Here is a 24347-nt window from a genome sequence, read left to right on the forward strand (position 1 = left end):
AGGACTAGTAACAGGTTAAAAATAATATCCAGCGATATTAACTCCCCTCTACTCCCTTAGTTAAAACCATGACAACCATCTGTCAGGCTCCGATATTTGCGCTGGCGAAGGCATCTCTGCAGATAAGTGGGGAAGCGCCGTGTGCTGCAATGCTGGCGCAGGGAGAGGCGCCCACGTCGGCGGGCGGTGGAGTGGGCGCCCCTGCCGCGACTGCTCTGCGCGGCTCACACACACACACCGCCCGACCCACACGCGCAGCGTTGCTGCTCTTATTAAGTAGGAAAGGGCGCCGTCCACTCTACCCCAAACCCCGGCGGAGGGCCCTGGTCAAATCGCGCTGAAGGGGGCGAGGGATTCTTCCCGATTGGCGCCGGAAGCAGTGCAAGCGGGCGGCACGAGGCAGGCCAACTCCTAGGGCTCATGTTTTCTGGGAGCGGCCATACCACCTGTCCCATGACTTGCTAAAGCGTGCACCCCCAAATTGGAGTGCCAACGGACATTCATTGGGATGTGATGTTGTACAATACCGTTCCAATGATTACCCGAAATAACCGGTATACAAGGTATATTGTTTAATTCTGTGATGTCACCTGAGCAGTCAAAGTGTTTCTTTGTGTGATGTCAGAATGCCCCTCCCACTCTCCTGCGCAGTTAGAATGATTGGCGTAAGTAACCGTGCAGTTATTTTTTTTTATTGTTTGGCTTTCAAATGATCAATTAATTAACAAACAATTTACGTAGAGAATTGCAATCCTTACAAAATAATTATTTACACAATATTAAAATTAAATTAATAAAAAGGCTATGATTCTTAGATATTAATACACACTACATGTGTCACAAACAATAACTACAATATCACATAATCATAACACTGATATAACAATATGTACTCTTAAAAAATATCTAATCTCAATTTACCTCTCTAAGTAAAATAGCATTCACATATTGGACCAGTGCAATGTGTACTGTTGTTCTTGAGCTATTAAATAATAAAGACCATATTTCATCTTTAGATAGAAAACAGTGAATCTGAAACAATTTGTTAAAATATCTTTCTCGTATTGGTTTTAATGCCTGACACACTACAAGGTCTCTACCTGTGTTTGCTCCCTACAATAACGACAAGTATTTCGATTTGTTGAAATCAGTCCTCTTCATTGGTTGGACATAAATTCATGCGTTTTCTGAACAGTTGCAGGCTTATATAATGTGATGGACATTTTTCTAGATACCTTTTATGACCAAATAGATTGAAAATCCATATATCTGTGCAGTTATTATAAATATTCACTTCTGTGATGTTACCCCAACAGCCACAGTGTTCCCTTGTGTGATGTGATATATTGCCTGAGATGCCCCCTCCGCACCATCTTTCCTGTGCAGTTATAATAATTAGTACCCGGCGAGGGTCAATGAGCTTGTTACAAGCAAGCTCATTGGCCCTCGCCCGGGCCTTACCTCGCCAACAAGGCTGTGAAGCCTCTGCTTCTCGCCCCTGCACCCCAGAGTGGCCTCCATGGAAAGGGAGAAGGGACTACACATAGTCGCTTCACCCTGATGGCTTGTGGCCGTTTTTTGGAATTTTTGTTCCTCGGGTCGAGAAACGGTCGTAGCACTGTTTCTCAACTCGAGAAAAATTACTATTAGTACCTCGGTACAACGTGCCCGAGTACTAATGGCATTAGGACCCTCGGAGGGGGGGCATTGCTGGTCAGGTAATGCCCCTGGGACTCTCTTAAAGCCCTCGCTTCACTCGGGCTTCTAACTATGGCCCTGGGGGGCATTAACCAACCGGTAATGCCCCGCTCCCCGGGCCATGTTGCCTAAATATTCACTTCTGTGATGTCACCCCAGCAGCCACAGTGTTTTATTGTGTGATGTTATATTGCCCGAGAATCGCCCACTCTTCCCTCTGCAGGGCACACACAACTCGAGGGTACATTTGAGTAAGTGCACAGTGTCCCCCTACTATTTTAGAGAGGGGGGGCAGAATCAACCCACAGGCCAACTGAGGGAGAGGGACAGCGCACAGGATAGTGTGAACTAGTGCAGTGCAGCCCCTCATCAGGGTCTCGTGTTGGGATGCAAGTGTTAGTTTTGAGCCGCATGTATAATGGGCATAACTACATCTCAAAACCAAACCTTTGGAGACCGCCAGTTAGCAGCTGAAACGTTCCTCAATTGTAAAAGAAAAAAAAAATGTAAAAAAGTGGTTCAAAGTGGTCGATTGCAGTTTCAGGAGGACTGCTAGTTTGATAAGCGGAAAACACGTATTCCTTCTGTGAAACTGCAGATTTAATCGTTTTACTCATAACAGCAAACTGGTGGCAAAGAATGCCCAAAAGCGGAGGTTATGGCACAGGCTGTGCTGGAGGGCGCCCTTTAGCCTTTAAAAGAGCACGAGAGCCACAGAGATCTCAAGCTGTCCCAGGATTCAGCTGTTCACCCAGACTTCGTGTACATTCATATCCCTCTGCATTCTGGTACTTGTAGGCTTACATGTATAGAAGGAACATTACATTGCAGGCACTCAGATTGACACTCAGTCAGGCGCCGCAGAATACCACTTGAAGGATTTGCATTAAATAAAAATAAAAAATCAGCGTCAAAGAATAAGTTGTGAAGTTGGATGAGAAGAGGCAGCAGGAGTTGGTCAACATTGCTAGGTTTATTCACTTTTTATGGCTCATGTCCATCTCAGCAGGCACTTTGATGACAGATTGCTGCTGTGATGCAGACGAGAAAACTTGTTCTACTGCCAATCAAGTGAATTTAACCCAATGGGCAAGGTACACGCCCACTTGTTAGAAGGTTCTGGTATTACCTTGCAGAGATTTACTTCCTCTGATGTCACTTCCGGAGCTGCTGCACAAACTAAGCACGTATTAGTCACCACACGTATTGTTGGACCTTTGCCCTATACACTTGGAACTCCTCTGGCCTTTCCTTGCACAGTTGGAATGTTTATTCAGATGTCAATAAACGAGAGGCTCTCCTACACTCACCTCGAAGGGGAATGTTAGCTGAAGAACAGGACATTCCCAGATAGGTACTCAGTGAAGGTAGTGTCAGACGATACTCCGTGAAGCCGAGGGGCCTACCCCCAACCTCGGGGCAGTGTCCTTTTCAAAAACCAATACAGCGAGGAGTCGGAGCGGCTAGGAGTCGGGGCGACTAGCTCACATGTTAAGCCTGCTTCTCTTACATGCGACCGACCAGCCTGCACGTCAAGTACGGATCCCAAGCCCCAGCGTATTCCCAGCGGCCGGGAATAATTGCACTATTACTGTGGGAAGAAGGTCGAGTAGGGCTTAGGGTTTGGAGCGCAGCTACCCGCCAGGGGCACGGCTTGCCGACAGGGGTGGACTAGTACCCAAAAGAGGACCTGGAAATAGTTTTTCAGGTGGCCCCCTATTACAGATTTTGAGCGAGCTTGGCCTGTTTCCTATGAGAACATTTGAAAATAAAATAGATAACCACACAAAGGTGGCCCAGGGTGCAGAGGCCTACAGGGCAATCTCCAGAGTTCCCTGTAGCACAGGCCAGCGCTGCTTGCCCGTGGTATTGGAGAAGTTTCTCGTCCAAGCATAATAGAGCGGGCCACAGATACGGGCTGGCAGTCATGCCCACAATCCCGCCCCTAGCTCCCCACAATAACAGTGTCATTACCAGCGAACAGGGAAGGAGAAGAAGCAGGAGCTTGCCCGATACCTGTCCTCAACTACAGCTGTGAGAAGGCCCTCCCAGAACCCTTTGGGAAAATTCCACTGGATGCCAGCGGCGTTTGGAGGAAGCGGTGACCCTCTGGCTGCTGATCGCCGACACATCTGTCAGGGATTTGTACAAGGAGGGTAGATATTAAGTAGGCCGTTGAACGCAAGGATTTTGCTCTTCCGACTCCACGAGGTGCGTGCTGAGTCACATGTGTATGGTCATGTGTGAGTGACCGTGTTAATAAAGCGGTCTAACGGTTTCCCGCTCGGCAGTTACTACACCACCAATCAAGGCAGTGCGTGCATTATTGTAGCCGGGCAGGGCCGGCTGCGTCATGGACCAGTCAGGCTGCCCTCTATTGCAGGGCATCCTCCCTACGGTGGCTCCGGGAGCCCTGGCCCCAAAACACGGCCTTGTTTACAATCCTCGTTAAGAGCGATGGCCTAAAAGCTTTTAGATTCAATGGCAAGTTACTCAACATAGTCGGTCTGATTCCTTGCCATTGCGATTAAAGAACACAATTGCCGGCCTCCAAAATTTCTCAAATATGGTTAGTCAATATCTGATTAAATAATGTCACCGTTCAGCTCTAGAATCAATTGTGCGATCACAAGCAATGCGCCTGATCACCCTTGAGTGCTTTCTGTGTCGTAAACCAATAGTGCAAATTAAGTGCTCACTTTCAGCGGGAACGTCCGCCAGTGCACAATCATCTCCCGATAGTTTCTCCAACAGAAACCAATAGTACCGCTTCAGTCAATGCAGCATCAAAATGCATGGTCTTCTGCACCAGAATGCAACCGCGCCACCAAAGCGTCTGTGGAGCATCGCATGTGGGAGCTTCCTGCAAGAGGAAGCCAGCGGGCAATCTGTAGCAGGCTTTCCCTCCCTATGCAGACCACCAGAGCAGTATGCAGCAAGCCAACGGAAATTCTGTTTTTCCAAATCTCTCTTCAAGAACTTAAGAGGTGCAATCCTTGTTAGTTCAGAATGGATTTCACCAACCAGGACAGGCAACTCCTGGCCCCCACTCGCCCCCCATACCAACAAAAACCTCCCTGTTCCTCAGGAAAGGTTACAAATTCTCTTCAACTTCAAGCCTCGACAGTCTGTGTGGGAAGACAGTAGACCAGACGGGCTGACTAACAGTCTGAGAGCGATGAACAACGCAGTCCATGTTACTCACTGTAGTGACTCGTACTCTCAGCTCCATAGTGCTGCAGCCCACTTTCTTCTCTGAGAGGGGTGTGGGGGGGTATTTTTACACGCCTTAACTCGTGTGTCCCCAATACTCCAAGTGATCCTCAAACATGGCTGCTACACAGTATAGGGAGGACAACTGCTTTTGTGCACATATGCTCTTAGTTGCGGGACTCGGGCGACTTTTTCCAGCTACAAAACACCAAGAGGGTCTAGGGCCCGTGTAAGGACAGGTTTATTCCTGTAGCCTGGAATCATCCCACAAGGGGATGGCAATGAAACAACAAAGGTCTCTGCTTTTGCCATTGGGTCTAAAGAATTTGTATGCCAAAGACATGTACTCTGGAGCAAGGGCAACCTCATGCTTCTCACTTGACCAATACTGGCATCTGGCTGAGGTGGTGCAGATCCCATGCAGTGGCCATGATCACCTTTTGGATCTTTTGGTGCATTTCGGCCAAATCTCGTAACCACTCATGTTAGGAGGCACCATTCGGTTTCAGGTCCGAACATGGTTGCCTGGTTTGCCTAACAATCCTTTGGGGCTTATTGAATTCACAGAGATAAAAAGGGTGATGGGGAAGACAGCTTTCCTCAAAGCCGGCCCAACCGCCAGGAGTGCTAGCCCGTTACAATCCTCCTCTTTCATGTAACCGGGAGTAGTACATCTCAGGGTTGCAGTTGGTTTTTGGGGCAACGGTCAATTTTACAGAAAATGGAGTCAGATTTTCTCATGGCTCAGGAAATGTGCCTTCAACTTATTCTCTGATAAGTGATTGATCTTGTCTGAATTCGGGAGCATGGACGAGCCTTCATATTTTACAGAGATAGAAGATCCTTCTGGATTCACATAGAAAAGACCAGCCATTCCAAGAGCTTCTTCACAGAGTCCGAGCGATGGGAGGTGAGAGAGTCTAGGCGCCCTTCCAGAAAACAAATTTGCATAACTGTTACTCTAGGGCACCGTTAGTGCATCAGTAGAAGGTGAGAGATTCTGGGAGGCAGGCAGCAGACTCTTAAGAACTCAACCAGGCCAACAAATGTCCAGGGAAAAGTCGGCAGTTGCAGCTGTACTACTAGTGGGAAAATCACCAACAAAGTAGTTGTCTGCAAGTTGAGGATGGCTCTTGCATGCCGCAGCAAAAGCCAAACAGCAAGTGGCCAGAGAAACAGCAGTCAGCAAAATGCGCTTTAACAGCTTTGAAAAGGAAGCTTCCGGAAGGATGGTGATCAGGGTAAAGCCGGGTGAGCCGAGTAGGAGCAAGCATCTTCCACTCCAGCGGAGTTGGTGAAGAGGGCAGCAATGGAACCGAAAGTGGATTTGGGTGTAAGAATCAAACCTGACACGTCGGTCAATATCAAATGTGGCAGGTGATTTGACAAAAACCCAACTCTCTGAGAGACCAGTTTGATGGGCGACTCTGGAAAATTTGATTCCAGCGCAATGAGGACAACGCTAAGAGAATAACTGAGGCTTTGGGAATGGTGTCAAGAGCATGGCTGGGACTCAGTACTAGAAAGGACTCGCGCCTGGCCGAGAATGGAGTAATAGCCCGGTGAGCAGAAGTCACTGGGTTGCATCTGTACAAAGAGGGATCTTTAGGACACACCCCGCTACACCCCAATTCAGAGAACCAGAGTGAAATGCTGCAGTGTCACTGTCCAACCATCACAGTGTTGGAAATACAAACGCAATACAGTTTTTCCAGCAAGGTTAATGCAGCACCTGACTCCTACCACATACACAGCGGGCCTCATGCAGAGTGTGACTATATCAGTCCCGGGGGCAGAGGAAGATGCGGTGTGTGGGGAGGGGGAGCACCAGAGAGTTGGACGAAACCACAGCGCCCACAGAAAGTAAAGCCTGATACCTTTAGATAGCTAGGACACCCTGTGCAATAGGCCTAGCACAAAGCACCGCAAACCGTCATCAAAAAACTATCAGCCTACTGAAAACACCAAGTGACCAATACCAGACATGTCCACCTCCACGGAGCAACAAGCAAAGGAGCCTTCCAAAAAGGGTGGCTGGACTGGCTTAGAGGAGGGATGCACAGGGGCAGTAAGAGAGACACCTCCCTCCTCAGGACCAAAACACAGAGCAGCCTATTCAGGGGTAGAGCTATCCCAGAACAGCCCACCTTACTACTTACCGCGCACCTCCACAAGGAGAGCGACCACCGTAACCTAGCCAACGTGTACTGTGGGGCAGAGTCAGTGGAAATAGCAGGAGACACACACAGGTCTTGGCTGTGCCCAGACACTAGGAGGAACCCTCTCCACCAAAAAGGCACAGAGGGCAGGTAGTCCCCCAACAGGTTGGCACCAAGTACTGTATCCGCGGTTCACAGAACTGAAATCTCAAGGCCAGGAAAGAATCACCTGGGCTAGAGGAATATTGCGTTATCGACTGATTTCCCAAAGTTACACATACCTAGTCTGCTGTCTTATAGACACACGTTACTCACAGCCTATGCCTCCAGAAATTCAAAGCTTATACCCATGAACACCAACCTCTCTATTTAAATAATTTGGGCGGCCCCAATCCTTCCAAGATTAGGCCACACTAGCCTGCTCCCATGTAAAGGCATCCAACATATAATCGGAGAGAAAGGGGCAGGACAGTGATATGCGGTCACCCAGGCTGCAAAGGGCCTGATGCTGAATAAACACAGTGCAGAATCGCCCAACGCAGCTCCGCCATGACAAATAGTGCTGCTATTTTCTATGCACTGTCTTAGAAGCTGCTAGCATAAAGGCGTTTAGTCTGGGACAGGCTCTTAGTGGCATACGACGTAGTGAAGGACAAATTCACAGTTGGTGTGCCGCCCATAAGCACCCCCCTCAAGCACAGAGTTCCTACAGGTGGCACTAAAATGATGATCAGAAGCAAGCACTCATTTCCCTCCCCTGCCCCATATTTCAGAGGTCTGTGACCGCCCAAAAGGTGCAAAGCAGCACCTGCTGGGTTTATCAGGTGTCTTTGATGACATTCTGCTGCACGCTCAGTACTACCAGGAGTATGAACTGCAAAGTATACTACACAATGCAGAATTGTGATGTTTATAAGTAAGCTTTACATTAATTATATTTTAAATACAAGGTAGGATGTTTACTGTGAAATAGTACTTCAAACGACAGCAGGACATCTATATCTATACACACAAATCTCAAAATGCTCCTATGTATTGTACAGTCCATCCAACTCTACAGAGTTAACAAACATTTTAAATTACCATAAAAGCAAGCTGGCAAGACCCACAGCCTAAATCACAGCCACAGAGGTAATATAGTGCTGGAACGAACGATCCAGTGCTCACTTTTACTCTTGGAGTTTTGGGTCATTTGAATAATTGCACAGACAGCAATGATGCAAACAGTATATACCGTTTCATTTGTTACAAAAAGGTGCCTGCATTGTGCAGCTGCAAGGAATGCTGTTGCTTCCCACACATGAATGTTCAGGGTCGCCCTTATCCATTACTCCACCGTGAGAATGCACAGCCAAAGATTCCAAGAACCATCTCCAACTGTCCTTACTGAGGTGCCTATGCCCAGATAGAGATTACAATCTTCACTTGTGATTTTGCCATATTTATAAGGTGTTCCAGCCCAAGGTATTGGAGGTACATCGGCTAGCTCAGGTAACTTGTTTTATTTCCATTTTGCCCCCTGCTAACACCAGAGCTGTAACTATGAGAAGGGGGTCAAGTTCATTTTATTCAACAATTTATTAGGATGCGCCTGTACCGCTAGCTTATATTTCATATGTAAACTTTACCATTTGACAAGACCGGATGTAGAAATGTAGTTATGTTGCATTAATGTTACAGACCAGTCTAGGTGCTTCTCATAGAGACACAGCAGGCAATTTATGAGAGAAACCAGATATTTGCATTGAAATCAAAATTCCTCGTTCCAACCTTCTCTCACTTGTGTCCACTTGGCGGAGAGCTTATGTTCTTATCGCTTCCTCTAAAAGATTGTTTTTGGATCTGACCGAAAGTAGACATTAGCCGTAACAATTACCCCTAGTGTAGTCGACTGTAGAACACACTGCCTTCTCCAAATCTTTGGCAACAGAGATCTCAAAACACTTGTTTAACTAAAATAACAGACGATGACATCACTTTCTAATCCAGGCAACCTTAACAACGTTCTTATAATGTTATGGAGCCAAAATGGGGGACAAAGGGGTGTAGTTTGGACAAAGTAGACAGAGTTTGTTGAAGGGGTGGAAACTGGAGAGGGTGCAGTCTGGCAGAGGCGGAGTAAAGTTGCGGAGGCCAGGGGCATGCACTTATTTGGGCCTAGGGCAGCAGAAATCCTAAATACGCCACTGCACTGGGCCTCTGGTTAGTTAGCCTTTCTCACTGGAATGAACGCTTATTGGGGTGAAGGGAATTGAGGAAGTCATAGGTTCCGATTAAAAAGGAAATGTGGACATGCATGCGGTTATAATATCGCAAGACTGTCTGCTTGCAAGTGGCGTTCATGGTGGCCACGAGCAACATACTTGAAGCAAATTGAACACTGGCAACATTTATTTATGTTAATATTTATTACGCGCAACTTGCCCATAGGCCTCAGAGCGCACAGCTTTAACACAGAGGAGGATGAATGCCCTCAGTGTACAAAGTAGACAGCAGCTATTCTTAAAGGGCAAAGGCGGGCATACACTGAGCACCGGCTCAGCACTAGGGCTACACTAGGGACACGTGCAGGGATTTGAATGTTACAGGTGAAACGCCTTGTGCAATATTTAAAGGGTTTAGACACAAAAATGTCTATTTTTTAGTGTAATGTTTGCGTTAAGATTGATCAGTGTGGAGCCTGCTTTCTAAAGTCTGACCTCACTCACCCAATGACCGAGATTTGAAGCGTGTATAACAGACTTTCCTCATCTACTGCAGTCTCCACTTCACATATTCGATTGAGAGAAGCACTCACTGTCACGACGCACTGGCCTTCTCACTGTCTGCACAGGGCAAAAATCCTTTGCTTGGGCTAGAAGGGGCACAGCTGTCCTCGTCATTAGATAATGATCGTGGGTTGGCATCTTGCACACAGTGGATCACCTTCATAAGCAGTCAAATGCCCCCAATGTGGTCTCAGGGAGCCTCTGTGTATCTGATGAATTCAACACACCTGTACCGTAGCCCGCAAGCCTCACTGCTGCACAACAACTTAACTGCAATATCCTCTAGCTCGAATGGCTGAGGTGTGCACAGTGGCAATAAAAGTACCGCTTCTGACATCTGAAGCAGGCTTTTTCGTACCTCAGGAATCCCAGAGTGAACGGGCACATTTTGAAACAAATGATCTGATATGGTATTTTATTTGTATCGCGCTCGTACAGAGCGCGACTAGGCAAGGGGGGGGAAACAAGGGAGAACACAAAACAACAAGGATCTTACTAGGTCCGTGACATTGAGAATGCACAAGTGCATGGGAAGGGGTAAAGGGAAAAAGTGCACGGAAGGGGGAGAATGTAAAGTGCAGAGCAGAGGAGAGTAGATAAATAAATAATAAATAAAAAAAATTGAATGGAGGCAATAAACAGTGAAAGTGCAGCCAGCAAGTGGCAAGTGCTGTGTTCATGGCGACAGAATGGGTAAGTCTGATAAGTGCAGAAAAGAAGAAAATGTGGTGGGGGGCTGTATGGGTACAGATACAGTCCATCCAGTGCTAGGGGTGGCGGGGAGGCAGTGCAGGAGGGCGGCAGGGTGAGCAGGTACCTGGACCCAGGGGAAAGAGGGTGGCCAGGTGCACAGTGCCAAGAGAGAACGGGTCAGTAGGGGAGAGGGGAAGAGAAGGCAGAAATAAAGAGGAAGGTCTGCAGGGGCTTCCGGAACCGGAGATGGTTCTCCTCAAGTTTCAGAGGGGCAGGGAGGCTGTTCCAAAGGGAGGCCCCAGCCGAAGATAAGAGATCTAGCCCCAGCTTGTTTCTTTGAAAAACTATTAACCCGAAGGGAGTTAGAGGTAGAGGAGCGAAAAGCTCGAGAGGGGAGGTATTTGCGGAGGGATAGCTGAAGATATTTTGGACCCAGACCCCAGAAAGCCTTGGTGACAATGCAGAGGGTTCTGAATTTAATCCTTGCATCCACTGTGACCCAATGGAGAGATTTCAGAGCTGGAGAGATACGATCCCAGTGCTTGAGGTCAAGTCTTGCAGTCCTGTTCTGGATAAGTTGCAGAGGGCGGAGAGTAGAGGCAGGTCGATTTAGAAAGAGGCTGTTACACTAGTCCAACCTAGAGAGAACCAGAGCTTGAGAGACAGTGAGCTTCTGAGGGAAGGAGAGGAAAGGCAAAGTACCTCTGATGTATTTTCTGAATTGAAAGGCTCTGGCAGGGTTCCGCATTGAGGGGAGCTATTTAGCTCCCGCTTGTGGCCTAGAAGCTTGACACCAACAGCTACCACAAGCTACTTTTGGCTCCCCATGCAAACTGATGCTGAAATAACACACCTACGTGGATTTAACTCTGAGCGTTTGTGACAATCTATAAATACACATTAGGACACATCTATAAGACATTTCAAACACAAGGGGTCATAAATAAACAACAAAGTGATATGTTGGCAACTCATGTGTAAGTTAGATTTTGCGGAACGCTATGTACTAGCTCCTTGTTCCATAGTATCAGCTCCTGGCCACTGGGTAGTAATGCTGGATAACCAGGAGCTTCTTTTAGCTCCTGCTGATCAAATCTTAATTTCGATCCCTACTCTGGGAATGGGGTGGGGTGGGGTGGGGAGGGAGGGTGAGCGGTTGATGCAGGGGGTGTTGATGAGAGAAGGAAAGAAGGACTGAGCTGAAGAGGAGCGATATGAGGGTGGGGAGAAGAAAGAAGCAGAGTGAAGGATAGGAAGAGATAGAAAGCAAAACAATTAGAGATGTGGAAGACACGAGAGGAAGGGAGGAGACCCAATGCAGACATGTTACTAATATAACTGTACACCAGTCACGGATACATATGTAAAACTAATATTTACTTTACGGTTCACTTCTGCGGGAAGAAAATAAATGGGCCAGGAAACAACATTCATTCACAGTTATGTTATGGGATATGTGCCTTAATGAGAAGAGCGGCGGGGGGCACAGGTTAACGCCCTTTCGCACGCTTGTAACTGATGAACAGGAGAGGTAGGCCCATGTTGGGCGCTCTGGCTTGCCCTTCTGAGAAATCCTAAAAACCAGGGTTTTGATGACTTGCATTACAAGCACGTGCTTTAAAAATTTGTGGCATGTGTTTGAAAGCAAGCAGGTCGTAGGTTCTGATCCGGATGTGGCCGACTGACTCGGCCACATCAGGATTAAAACCTGCAGAACCTTCAGCAGTTGGTAATAATGACATATACTGTAAGTGCCAAGACAATCGAGTTTATGGCGTGGCCTGTATAAATGTTACATTACATGTGCATACATGTGAATTGCTCAGTGGTGCGCTGCCAGTGGGGAGGTCTGTCGCGCAGTTTTCACTGAGGTCCCCTGACAACAACTTCATGGCGGATTCGAAAAACTAGCAGTAGAGACCCTCAATATGTGACTTGAAATGTACAATGACAGACCAATTCGCGACTGCACTCCTGATTGGTAGATGGTGTACATCTAACCAAACTTCCTACAGTAATGAGTGCAAACCCACACAAAATGCACTCCGCATAGGGCAATGCATAGGCAACTTTCTTAGTATTGTAGCACACAGTGCATTATTTTTGTCAAATTGAGATGAAACTGTGATTCGCTGATTGGACTCAACAGGCGGCAACCACGCTGATGCACCTCCTCTCTGCTGCCATATGGCAGATGCGAGTGACATTACTGGCTGAGGCAACCCTACCAACCTTATCCTGAATCAATCGAAGAAGAGATACATTTACAAACTATGGAAGACATGAACATGTTGTAACCAAAGACGCAGGTGACATCACCACTGAGTCTGACACATGTAGATGCATTAGACACAAAGCTACACGAACACTAGGTTAAATTGCAATAAGACATGAAGAATATGCTTGCATTCAATAGGCTAGAAAAGATATGCTGCATATATACGCTGAAACGCAAGACCAAAAGAATACATAAAAAGCTTGCCTTACACAGAAACACAGCAAGAGTGAGTGGTCATGTTAAACAAGATGGACAGTAAAGCCATGTTCAAGTGAATGGGAGACATCGAGAATCCTCGAAGCTGCAGGGGGACATGATCGCTGAGATAGCAGCACATTCAGACCGGAGCGGTACAGACAATTACCCAGCCTGTGCCAAGGTTATCGTGCACAGGGAAGGTTTGGATCGGCACCTAAGAGAACAGACAATAACAGTTCCCAGGCGAGACACATTTCTCTTAGATTAAGCAAAGAAACAAATAATGTTGGCAAGTCAGATTCCCATTAACTAAGGCTTAATATAGGGAGGAAAATAGCTTGAACAAGTCTCTAGAGGATAGGAAGGGTAATGACACCCGCATTAATAAGGGGTAAAATCCTAGTAAATGCTGATCAGAATAATTCCAAATGTGATCTCCACACACGTGACCTACAGTGGAGAATAAGGTCTATTTATCAGATTCAGGGACGGACAGGCTGAGGCATTCATTCCAATCTAGTTCTCGGGACAAAAAGATACAAGCTAATGCAAAGTCAAAAGCTAAACGCCTTGGCTTGTGGTCTAGAGAATCAGAAATGGAAACCTTATTGAGAAAAGTAGCACCATGGTGCCGTTCTCACCGACCCCTATTGTTGTTCATATGCTGGTAACCTTACAAATTGCCATGGCTGAGAGACCCTACTAAACAATCCCTACCCACCAATAATGCTGTCCTATAAATGTTGCAACAGCCAACAGTACTGTATTATGATGACATATTTTCAACTATATCAGTTTAGGAGGTGATCTCAGGCAGAGCCACCAGATAGAGTGCAGCCAATTAATGTACTAACCTCTAAAGAACATATTGTAGACAGAAAGCTCCACACTTTAGAAACTGCACCACATTGTATTTTGAGTGAGAAGTATATGCATTTAATAGGTTGCCCTTTTTAGAGAACACGTGTTTCGACACACAAGTGTCTTTTTTAAATCAGGGCTAATTTTAGCTATCGTCCATAACAACATTTTTCAATTCAAGATGGCAACATGAAAGGTCACGGGATAAATCCCCCTCGGTCTCACTCAACGTCTCCTGCCGTCTGGTCTATAGAACATATATCTAGTTGATCCCCTTAACCAATCCCCCCACCTCATAGCGTTTCTAAGGTGAAACATCAATTGTGAAGCCATCCTCGTTTTTAAACCATTGTCAAGCCTGGAGATATTTAAGAGCATGGACATTATCTTGATGTCCACAGCTGTCCCTGTTTTATATGGATTTTGTTAAATAAAACAAAGTCTTTGTCAAATTCTTTGGACTCTTCTGTTTTTGGGCATATGGTTTCCCCTGGCCTGTTCTCTCTGCTTACCCAGGGGGTTTCCACCCCTCCTGAACATTGGATATGCCAAAAACCTCTCTGATGGTGGTCCCACTACAGGCCTTTCCAACAAGTTAAGTGCCTAGAAGTACATTTTGACTGTTGCAACTAAGGAGCAATGTGCCAACCATGTGACAAAGGACAGCCATTCATTCACAAGATTACCACCCAAAGGTTGGTGAACATGCTGACTGATAAATAGAAGTGTGCATAACGTTGAGAAAGTGATAAGACATCAACAAGGAAACATAGTATTAAAATACAACGTTGTTAATGGCAGGCATTTTGCTGCAATTTGAACAGTAACTTTGCAACAAGGTCTGGTTACAGGGTACATAGATGTGTTTTATAGCACACTAGATGTCTACGTGAGCACTTAAGAGTATGGTAGGGAGTGTGGCTATTCGTAAAATAGTCTTGCCTTTATAACAGGTATAAAGTTGGTTTCGGGGGGTCTGCAGCTAGATGTGGAATAGGACATTTTTTATTGTATGTCATTTATTTAGGATTTTGATTGCGAACTTGGCTGCAGGAAGCAACACAGCACGTTGGTAAGGGTTACAGCAGTCGCACGTTCCTCCACGCCACGGATTTAGATTCCCTCAGCATTCAGTGCATAAGTATGTTAAAGGGAGTGCTCCCTAAACTGGGTTAGTGTTCTTAATTAATTTTGTATTTTCTGCCAACTATTGACCCGATCTTTGCTGGGTCTCCTCATTTAGGTCCTAGACAGGATGTCCCACGCTACATCCGGTCCCCTTCTTGGTCTTCTTACTGCTTAAGACGTCGGTACACCATTCTCAGACTCATTAAGGTAATCTCATTATTTGATTTCAAGTCAGGTTACTTATACATGTATATTTTAATATTGCAGTTTGTGACCTTCAATAACTTGGTCTTGGATCCCCATTGAGCGCAGTTGAATATTGACCTCTACTCACAGCAGTGCCCCCGCCAACCATTCACTTATGATAATAATTTGGCATTTATATAGCGCTACGAACCCTATGACATGACATGTATAATGCGCCTGTACACAAGTCACAAGTGTTTCTAGGCGCGACAAGACAAGGGGGGGGGACATATGGAGGACAAAACAACGATCTTACTGTGTCACTCAGGTCGCACAAGAACATGATGAGCTATTATGCTAGTTTCTTTAGGCAATCTTCTAATAATAAGGTTGCTAGGAGATCTCTAATCTATTATTTGCTCTACTTGTCCGATTCCACATAGGGTCCCATCATTGATTGGTCCTGATGAAGACGGCTAATTTATGCGCCCATCGAAACATACTTTTTACGTCAACCTTACAAGCTAACAACCTACATTTATGGACACCACATCTATAATCGTCTAGATGTCCGCATAGTCCTTCACCATTATATTAATAGGACATGCTCAATGAGCTAAAGATTTCACATTTCTAGCTTGGCATCTCAAATGCAATTTGCAGAACTCGGAACCGCCTGCCATTCTATGTACCAATTATGCTTTTCCAATATTTGTCATTTTTGGAATTGTCTCTTAAAGTTTTCTTTAGTGTATATGTCTCATTCATGTATGTCAGAAGACCAGTCAATTGTTTTTTTTTGCTGTCTTCTGTTTTTGTGTTGGCAACTGATTCTAATTCAAAACTACAAATGAATGCACTATTGAATAAAAACCTTATTTTTGATATTAAAGATTAGAATTCTATGTGATATTTAGTATCAGTAGATACAGAATCAATGCAGATTGCCATAAATAATACATTTGTAATTTTTTTAAATCATTGTGAAAACATAATCCAAGTGATTCCCATTGGGAACAATATGTGTTAGCAAGGGGTTACAGCCAAACATCTGATGGTCACAGGGGCACCAGTCCTTACAACATATGTACAAGGAGATTGTTTTTGACCTCCTCTCAGCCAATCAAAATGTTTACAGTGCAGTCAATAACTACTGGTATTGTCTGCATTCTGAACATTATATCTTCATAAACAGATAGGGAAGCAACAATGACATTTCCAGGAAAGATGTTTTCAACAAGACGCATCACATCCTCTTCCTGGGAGGACTTTTTTTTTGCTGCAACATGCTATTTAACACGGGAAAGAGAAATAGAAAATGTGTTAACTTTCATATAGAGAAACCATTTACTTTGACATGACACCTAATGCATGCTCATGTTAAATCTGTTCCAGCTCAACCATGATGCAAATAAATGCTTAACTTATGAAGACAACCATGTTGTTTGAATGCTACAAAATAAAACCATGTTTAATTTACTAACACAGTCTATTTACTTTACTTACTTTTAATTTCACTTTTTTTTACATCAGCACCAAAACTCAACTTGTTTTGCTACTCCCACCATGTGCTAATAGCCTTACAGACCTGGAGATAGGTAATTAACTCTTGGGCTAATGACCCTTCCCCAACTTAAAGGCAAGGCAAAGTGGCGGGTCATTATCCCATGATAATGACCCCTCCCCTCTGTCTATAAAGCTATAGCATTTATTACAGACACACCATTTAGGGTGGAAGTGAATGGTACGTGGTGTGGCGGGACATTCCCAATGGTGCCATTGCTCTGCAAGGTAAGCATGCACTTTGGACATGTACACAGCCTTCGGTCACAACCTTGAATCCGGGCAGTGCAGACTCAGCCCTCAATCCTTCTGAGGTCAATACATTGAGTGCCTCTCTTCCTCCCCTCTTATTCACCACTCCTTTGAGTAATCTCCATCTCTCTGGAACCTGAGCATTCCAGCTATGGGTAATGACCGCATTTATAATTACAGTGCAAAGAACTGGGGCAATTGAGCATGAAGCGCTATAAAAAACATTTACCCTAGGTTATGTTATGTTAAAGGATATTTATACTGTGCACTGTCACCACCGGAGGGGTCCCCTGGCATTCTGGCGGATCTGGAAAGCAAGAGGGTAGGGTACGTTAGTAGGACTGAGCGTGAGAAAGAGCAAGAGAGCTGTGATGTGCTGGTGGCAGCTTCAGTTCCGTTTACACCGTTCGCTGAGCTTAGGTGTGTTTTTTGGTTGGTAGCCTTCATGTGCTGTTGTGCAAAGCTATGTTTGGTTTGTTTTGTTGTTGCGGTGTAGTGAAGTCCATGCGGTTTGTTGTGCTTTAGAGGTATGGTTGTGTTTAGTTCAGAGTTTGAGAGGTGTACGCAGAGGGGTGAGTTTTTTTATCAGTAGGGTTATTGGCATCACTATCTAGATGATGTGTTTTCATTTTAAAAAGAATTGATTCAAAGTTAAAACATTTTTAAAAGGACAACATATTTGGATACGTTCTTTTGGTTTTGTATCATTATCAGTATAATTTACATATAGTATACATTTTCGCATATTTAACATTTACGTTTTTTTTTTCACTATTGCACATAATTTACTCACAATTCTACAGTGAATCCTGGAAACCTCTGTTCATTGTAGAGCCAGAGGCACTTCGCTAGCTTGTGCAATAGCTTAGTCACGGATTGACGACTGAAATATATCATTTTATAGTCTCCACAAAAACGTATTGGAAGGCGGCATGAAATCCAAAATGCAGTATTAGTGGTGGGAGCAGCAGGAACAGCACGCAGTTCCACAAGGTTGCCAATCCCCCTGCCCACACAGCTAAGTAGGGGCAGTAAAATCAGACGTCAGGCAGGACAGAACCATGGGCCATGTTACTCATTGCTTAATTTCTAAGAAAATAAGTGCCAGGGCCCAAATATTTTCGAGCACGACTGTCACACTGGGCGTCTGCTCCACACAGTGTCAGCATATTTGGGATTGAAGCTGCAACTTCCAACGGTCACTGAAGGTGGTGAATGATCTCACTCTGGCAGTGTTGGCATCACACATTAGTTGTGGCTCGAAAGAACATAAATGTTTGTTTCTTTAAAAAACATCATTGTTAACATTTTGCTCTAATTCTATCAGTGGTGAGTGGAACCGGTTGACCATCTAACCGCAGACAAAAGGGCAAACATGTGTTCCTCCTGTGGCGAATTGATGGGCAAATATAAGCAAAATATTACTGAGCTCATGACATTTCCCGTCAGACATTGCAGTAGGGTCTTCTTGCATAGGTTGTCACTCGTGACAGGAACTCCTCTTTGACATTGACCTTTTCACTGACCTTGTTCCTGTGTGGGGGCTGCTCACTGGTGAAGTCCTGTTGTTGCCAACCCACCCTGGTGCTGCTGAGTATTAAGGTAGGGAATTTGCACCAATGTCATGCAGGCTGAGTGGAGCAGTGTGCAGGCATGGCTAGCATGAGGGACCAGCATTGCCACCTTCCAACTCATTGTTTGCCATGAACATTGATAATTAGCCATGACCTGCCCACTTAGGCCACCGTGGTGTTGCTGGTTCTGTTACTATAACTGACTATTAAAAGCATAAAGTTGCCACAATACCGCAAACTAGGCTCATAATTACGTGTCAGTGCTCGTGTGGGGTGAGCCCTGGAAGACACCCTCACAAATGAAGCACAGGTGTTACTTCAGGTACAGAGTCGCGGTTCTGTGAGTTAACCCAGCAATCACGGGAGGCAGGAGCTCCTCTGCTCTGGGACCTCACACTTGAAATTCACGAACAGCAAATGTATCCCAGGCACAGAAATTGAGGGCAGTGGTGAAAACTATTCTAATGTAGTCCATTTGTAACGGTTTTTCTAGAGCAATGACTAAACAATACTTCGCAGCCTTAAACAACATACAAAACATAAAAAGCTTTAACTATTATAAGCAGTGAATGCAACAACGTCTAAATCTTCCTTGATGCCAACTGCATCGACTTAAGAAAAGACAAGAGTGTCAAATTTGGTACACAAGAGTGAAAAGCATAACTTTACAGGGAGAACACTTTACACAGAGTGTGCTCTCCTTGGTAAAGCATCTGAAAGTGCTTGTGTCATGGGTGAAGCGGCGGCACGGCTCAGCACAGGCTGGAAAGTCACCGTGGGTATTCGGAGGTCATGGGTGGCTCCGGCAAAGAGCTTGGAAGGGTTCCCTTTGCGTGCCCCGGAACGTGTGCAAAAGAACCACTGCTGATCTATGCAACACAACCCACGGCACATCTGTGCCTCCAAGTCACATGCCACTCCAGTCAGGTTCTGGCAGACGAGCATGGCAGCGGCGAGGAAGAAACAGCAGGGCGCAGCTGTTTCCCTCCTCCAACAGCAGAGGAGTGAAGCCACCGTGGCCAGAACTCAGAAGCGGCCAGAAATCTCGCGGCCTCCCAGCAAAAGCGCCGCGTGTCCCGCCTTCAAGCGCCTGGACAACTCTTCCTGAGGCAAACGATCAATGTTTATTACCATTCTAAGATTTTGTGAAATCGGGTTTTCACATAGGAGTTCTGGCAAGCTGTTGCCGAGGCTTCCTCAAGGTTCCTCAAACCCTTCCCAACGCCCATATTCCTGAAACAAGCACTGCCAATGCCCACTGTGTAGGCACAGGAAAGGCCCTTGCCTGGCACTCCCTTAGTGGTTGAACTGGCCGTTGATGGTAGCAGGGTAAAAATGGTGCGAGTACCTCGGCATGTTATGGCAGTGCCTGGCAAATGCCTAAATCCTGTTTAGAAAGAGGTGACCAGTGCGTGAGTACCGCTGGCAGCTACTGCCCTGAGCCGCTCTAGCACTAGACCGTGGGGACCCACAGTTGTTTGGTAGAAGCCAGAAATGATACTGTGGCAGAAACCCAGATCGAAGGCGCGGTGGCTTTCAAAGGAAACCGTGTGAAATCCAAGATGGTGGCCCGCTGCTTGCTAAGTTTAGCACGCCAAGCCACAGGGTGGTCCATTACGCAACTCGGAAAAAAACACCCAAGGAAATGGTAGTTCTTCCGAATATAGCCCAGTCGCCCGATTCGCTCTCAACTCTCGCACAACCGACAGGTGGCCCAGACCCAGCCCTATTAGCATATATAAAGAAAGGCGCGAAAGAGGGAAGGTGTTAGGAGTTGGTGTATAGAGGTGCCAGAGAGATGGAGGGGGCAGAATAGAGACAGGAGTGGTGAATAGGAGGAGAGAGAGAAGATGACAAGCTGGGGGGAGCCAGGGGGTAGGTACAGGGTGGGCCGGCCACCCCTCCCGACTCCTCACTGGTGCCCCGCGGGCACCACCATGCCTTGCGCGTAGCTGCCGCTCAGTCAGGGCGCCACTCACAGTTTTCTTCCCTTCTAAAAATCCCCAGGGTTGGTGCTCAGTCAGGGCCTGATGACACACATGATGGTATGGCATCTTCATTTGTAAAGCCCAAAATCACCCTGAATCGTATTAAAGTGCTGAGTCAGATCACGAAAGTGCGCGCCTACCTGCGTGAAATAGAACCATGCAAGTATCCGACACTAGAAAAGGCCAGAGCCTACTCCTCTACCCTACAGAAACGGAACAGCACAGGCCACTTACTTTATTTTGTACCCTTTCCATCCTAGACTGGAGCAAGATTGCGTCCATTCGTATCTCAACAACTGGCTTAATCTCGCAACTTCCATTTTGGCGACCACCGCTGCCGAACAAACCGAAACCTGCAGAGGCTTTGGTTCCCAGAAAGAGCATCGCAGGGGTTCATAGGCATATCACCACTTAGCACAAAAGTTAGATCTCTCCACCACATCCATCCAGAACTGAAGAACCACAGGGCACTCCCACAGCACGTGCCTGAAAGACCCAGACGCTTGCTCACAAATCCAACAATGGTCACTCCCAGACAGGCCTGAACGGGGCATCCTGTCAGGAGTTCGGTAAGTTCTAAAAAACAATATTTCAAGCACAGATATAGGTGCGCCTTCTAGCCAGATGTGCACTATCACTTCCGCTGGCGATATGCCCTTTGCAGACCCAGTTCTGCACACCACCCATGCCCTCTTCCTGCTAGCAGCGGCCTCACCTTGGTCACTGGAACTAGAGGAGAGGAGGACAAAGGAGACACTTGAAGTCTGGTGCGACTGGTATCCCAGCAACTCCCAGTCAGCTGCACCCCCCACACTCCCCAGAAGATGCAGAAGCTTTGTATATCTATTGCAACCGGCTGCCTGCACACATCATCCCAAAAGTGAGAATATAGGACTAATGTTCAATAGGGTTTATTAGACAACAATCATAAGAAAGGGTAAAGATTAGTAAGAAAAAAATCATTAAAATAAGGTGTCATGGTATATAACGTGTGAGAAGGGCCAGTGGGGTATTTCAATGAGGAGTGAAAACAGTAACTCCCCTCTTGCCTCAAAGGGGTTCTCTGACCACCTGACATTGTGCTCAGTGTTCTAAAATTCAACAAAGTGAGGTAAAAAACATCAGGGTCCGATTGATCCATCAGAATGCTTGGTCCACTGGCAGAATATGCGTACACTCAACACCATACTTGGCTAGCTGCCTGCCAGCATACTCGTTACACTGGCAGCACATGCTTACACCCAGCACCATACTTGGCTGCCTGGCAGCATACTCGGTCCACTGGCAGCATATGCTTACAGTCAGCACCATAACTGGTTAGCTGCCTGGCAGCATACTCGTTACACTGGCAGCACATGCTTACACTCAGCACCATACTTGGCTGCCTGGCAGCATACTCGGTCCACTGGCAGCATATGCTTACACTCAGCACCATAACTGGTTAGCTGCCTGGCAGCATACTTGGTCCATTGGCAGAATATGCTTACACTCCGCACCATAGTTGGCTAGCTGCTTGGCAGCATACTTGGTCCACTGGCAGAATATGCTTACATTCAGCACCATACTTGGCTGCCTGGCAGCATACTTGGTCCACTGGCAGCATAGGCTTACACTCAGCACCATACTTGGCTCGCTGTCTGGCAGCATACTCGGTCCACTGGCAGCACATGCTTACACTCAGTACCAGACTTGGCTAGCTGCCTGGCAACATACTCGTTCCACTTTCAATATCCTTGGTTGGCTTGCAGCATCCTTGGGTGGCTTGCAGCATACTTGGTTGGCTTGCAGCATACTTGGTTGGCTTGCAGCATACTTGGTTGGCTTGCAGCATCCTTGGTTGGCTTGCAGCATCCTTGGTTGGCTTGCAGCATCCTTGGTTGGCTTGCAGCATTCTTGGTTGGCTTGCAGCATACTTGGTTGGCTTGCAGCATACTTGGTTGGCTTGCAGCATGCTCTGTCTGTTGGCAGGATCATACCTGGCTGTCTGAGATAATACTTGAAGATGACATTCTACGGCAGAATGTGGGCTCGACATGTCATTGTGTGCTTCTCAATCTGCTTCCTCCGATATGCAAGTCATCTGAGGTCCATGTTCCCCACAAGATTTAAGGAAGATGACAATTTACTCAAACAAGCATTGATAATGAAAAGTGGCCACCTTTTTTAATCCGGACCAGTTTGTTGGGGCGTGGAGTCTGAAAAAAGATGGTCTGCATAGTTTTCTTTAATAAGATTGTATTTGGTATGAAGGATTTGGAAGTTGTGATGGACTTAGCAAAGAGGAGAAGGACTAGGTGACTGGGCATGCACTCTGATCTCCCTGTTTCCACTACGATGCAGGTAAAATGCATTCTGGCAGGAAGAGTGCTTGGCTAATATTTTAGTGGGACAGTGACAGAACTTTTCAGCAGGGTTTCTACTTTTTGGTGGGCACACTAACAGTCAGCTTCAGCTCTTTGTTTAATGGAACAGACCCAACATTTCGCTCCGATGGTTCCACATATCGAAGTGTGCAATGCTCATCTTCTCACTAGGGCTGTTACCTTTTAATGGCACTCTGATGGCAATTTGCAGCATGTCAACTATATGGTAAATGGGACAGTATTTGTACTTCACAGCAGGCCCTATTATACTATTATTATAAATGGCCCTACTACTTTTATTGGGCCTATCGGCAGCGTTCGATCTGGTTGACCATAAAGTACTATGCAACCACCTCGCTTTTGCTGCCCACTTCTCCCCTAATGCCATTGCTTGGATACAATTGTTTCCAAATAACAGGACTTTGAGAGTCTTCTCCCCTTCAGCAGCAGCCAACCTTATTCCTATCACATGTGGAGTCCCCCAAGGCTCCTGTGTATCACCCACCATGTACATCATCATCACGAAGCCCTTGTTTGATAAATTGGACCATCTGGGTGTTACTACACTAACTATGGAGATAACACCCAGATCCTCCTACCTCTATCAGGCTCTTATGAGGATGATGTAGCATTAGTGAATAAAATGTACCTCATCATTCAGGCATGGATAGCCACACATGTTCTCTGTCTGAATGATGACAAAACTGAATTGCTGATTGTAGGATCCATAGCGAACCTAAAAAACTGAACTCAGACTACACTTATTTCAATATCGATGGAAACAAAATCCCAGTGGCCAAAGAGGTAAAAACTCCAGATTTTTATCTCGACGCCTCATTGAATAAATAAGTGAACGCTACAGCCTCAGCCACAGCATATACAGGGAAACTAATCAGGGAATGCAAACCTCTGCTTTCCAAGGAAAGCTGCATTACACTTGCCATGGCATTAATACTGTCCAAGCTGAATTACTGCAATGGGCTTTATTTGGGAGCCAGCAAATATGTGCTCAATAAACTACAAACGCTGCAAAATGATGCTCTTAGATCCGCGTTGAGCATCCCAAGGAGAGCTCACATATCAGAAATAAGCAGACAATACAAATGCCTCTCGATCAAGGACAAGATACAACTCCCTCACCTACAAAGCACTGAATAACGCAGCCCCCTTGTACTTAACAGAAAGGTTCAATTTAAAATCTCTACCCGAGTCACAAAAATCTGGGGGGATTGGTTCCCAGTCATGGCTGCTCAGTTGTGGAACTCGCTCCCTCTCTCCTTAAAAACAATGAAGTCATTTCAGAAGTAACTCCATCAAATGTAATATCAACTTCAATATTACTCTTTTTACCATTCCACCTCTGAACCCCCATCCTCAAACCAATGACTGTACATGGGTAACAATATCTTGCACATGTCTGTAATT

At 46.0% G+C, this 24347-nt stretch overlaps 1 protein-coding gene across 6 annotated transcripts in view; it reads right to left on the reverse strand.

Moving 5' to 3' along the window:
- ARHGEF2 (Rho/Rac guanine nucleotide exchange factor 2) overlaps positions 1-24347 on the reverse strand; it is a 1257231-nt gene that overhangs the window by 186266 nt on the left and 1046618 nt on the right. The window lies entirely within an intron of this gene.

This window comes from Ambystoma mexicanum, chromosome 1p (genome assembly GCF_040938575.1).
Source record: "Ambystoma mexicanum isolate Mex_15411 chromosome 1p, UKY_AmexF1_1, whole genome shotgun sequence".
NCBI lineage: Eukaryota > Metazoa > Chordata > Amphibia > Caudata > Ambystomatidae > Ambystoma > Ambystoma mexicanum.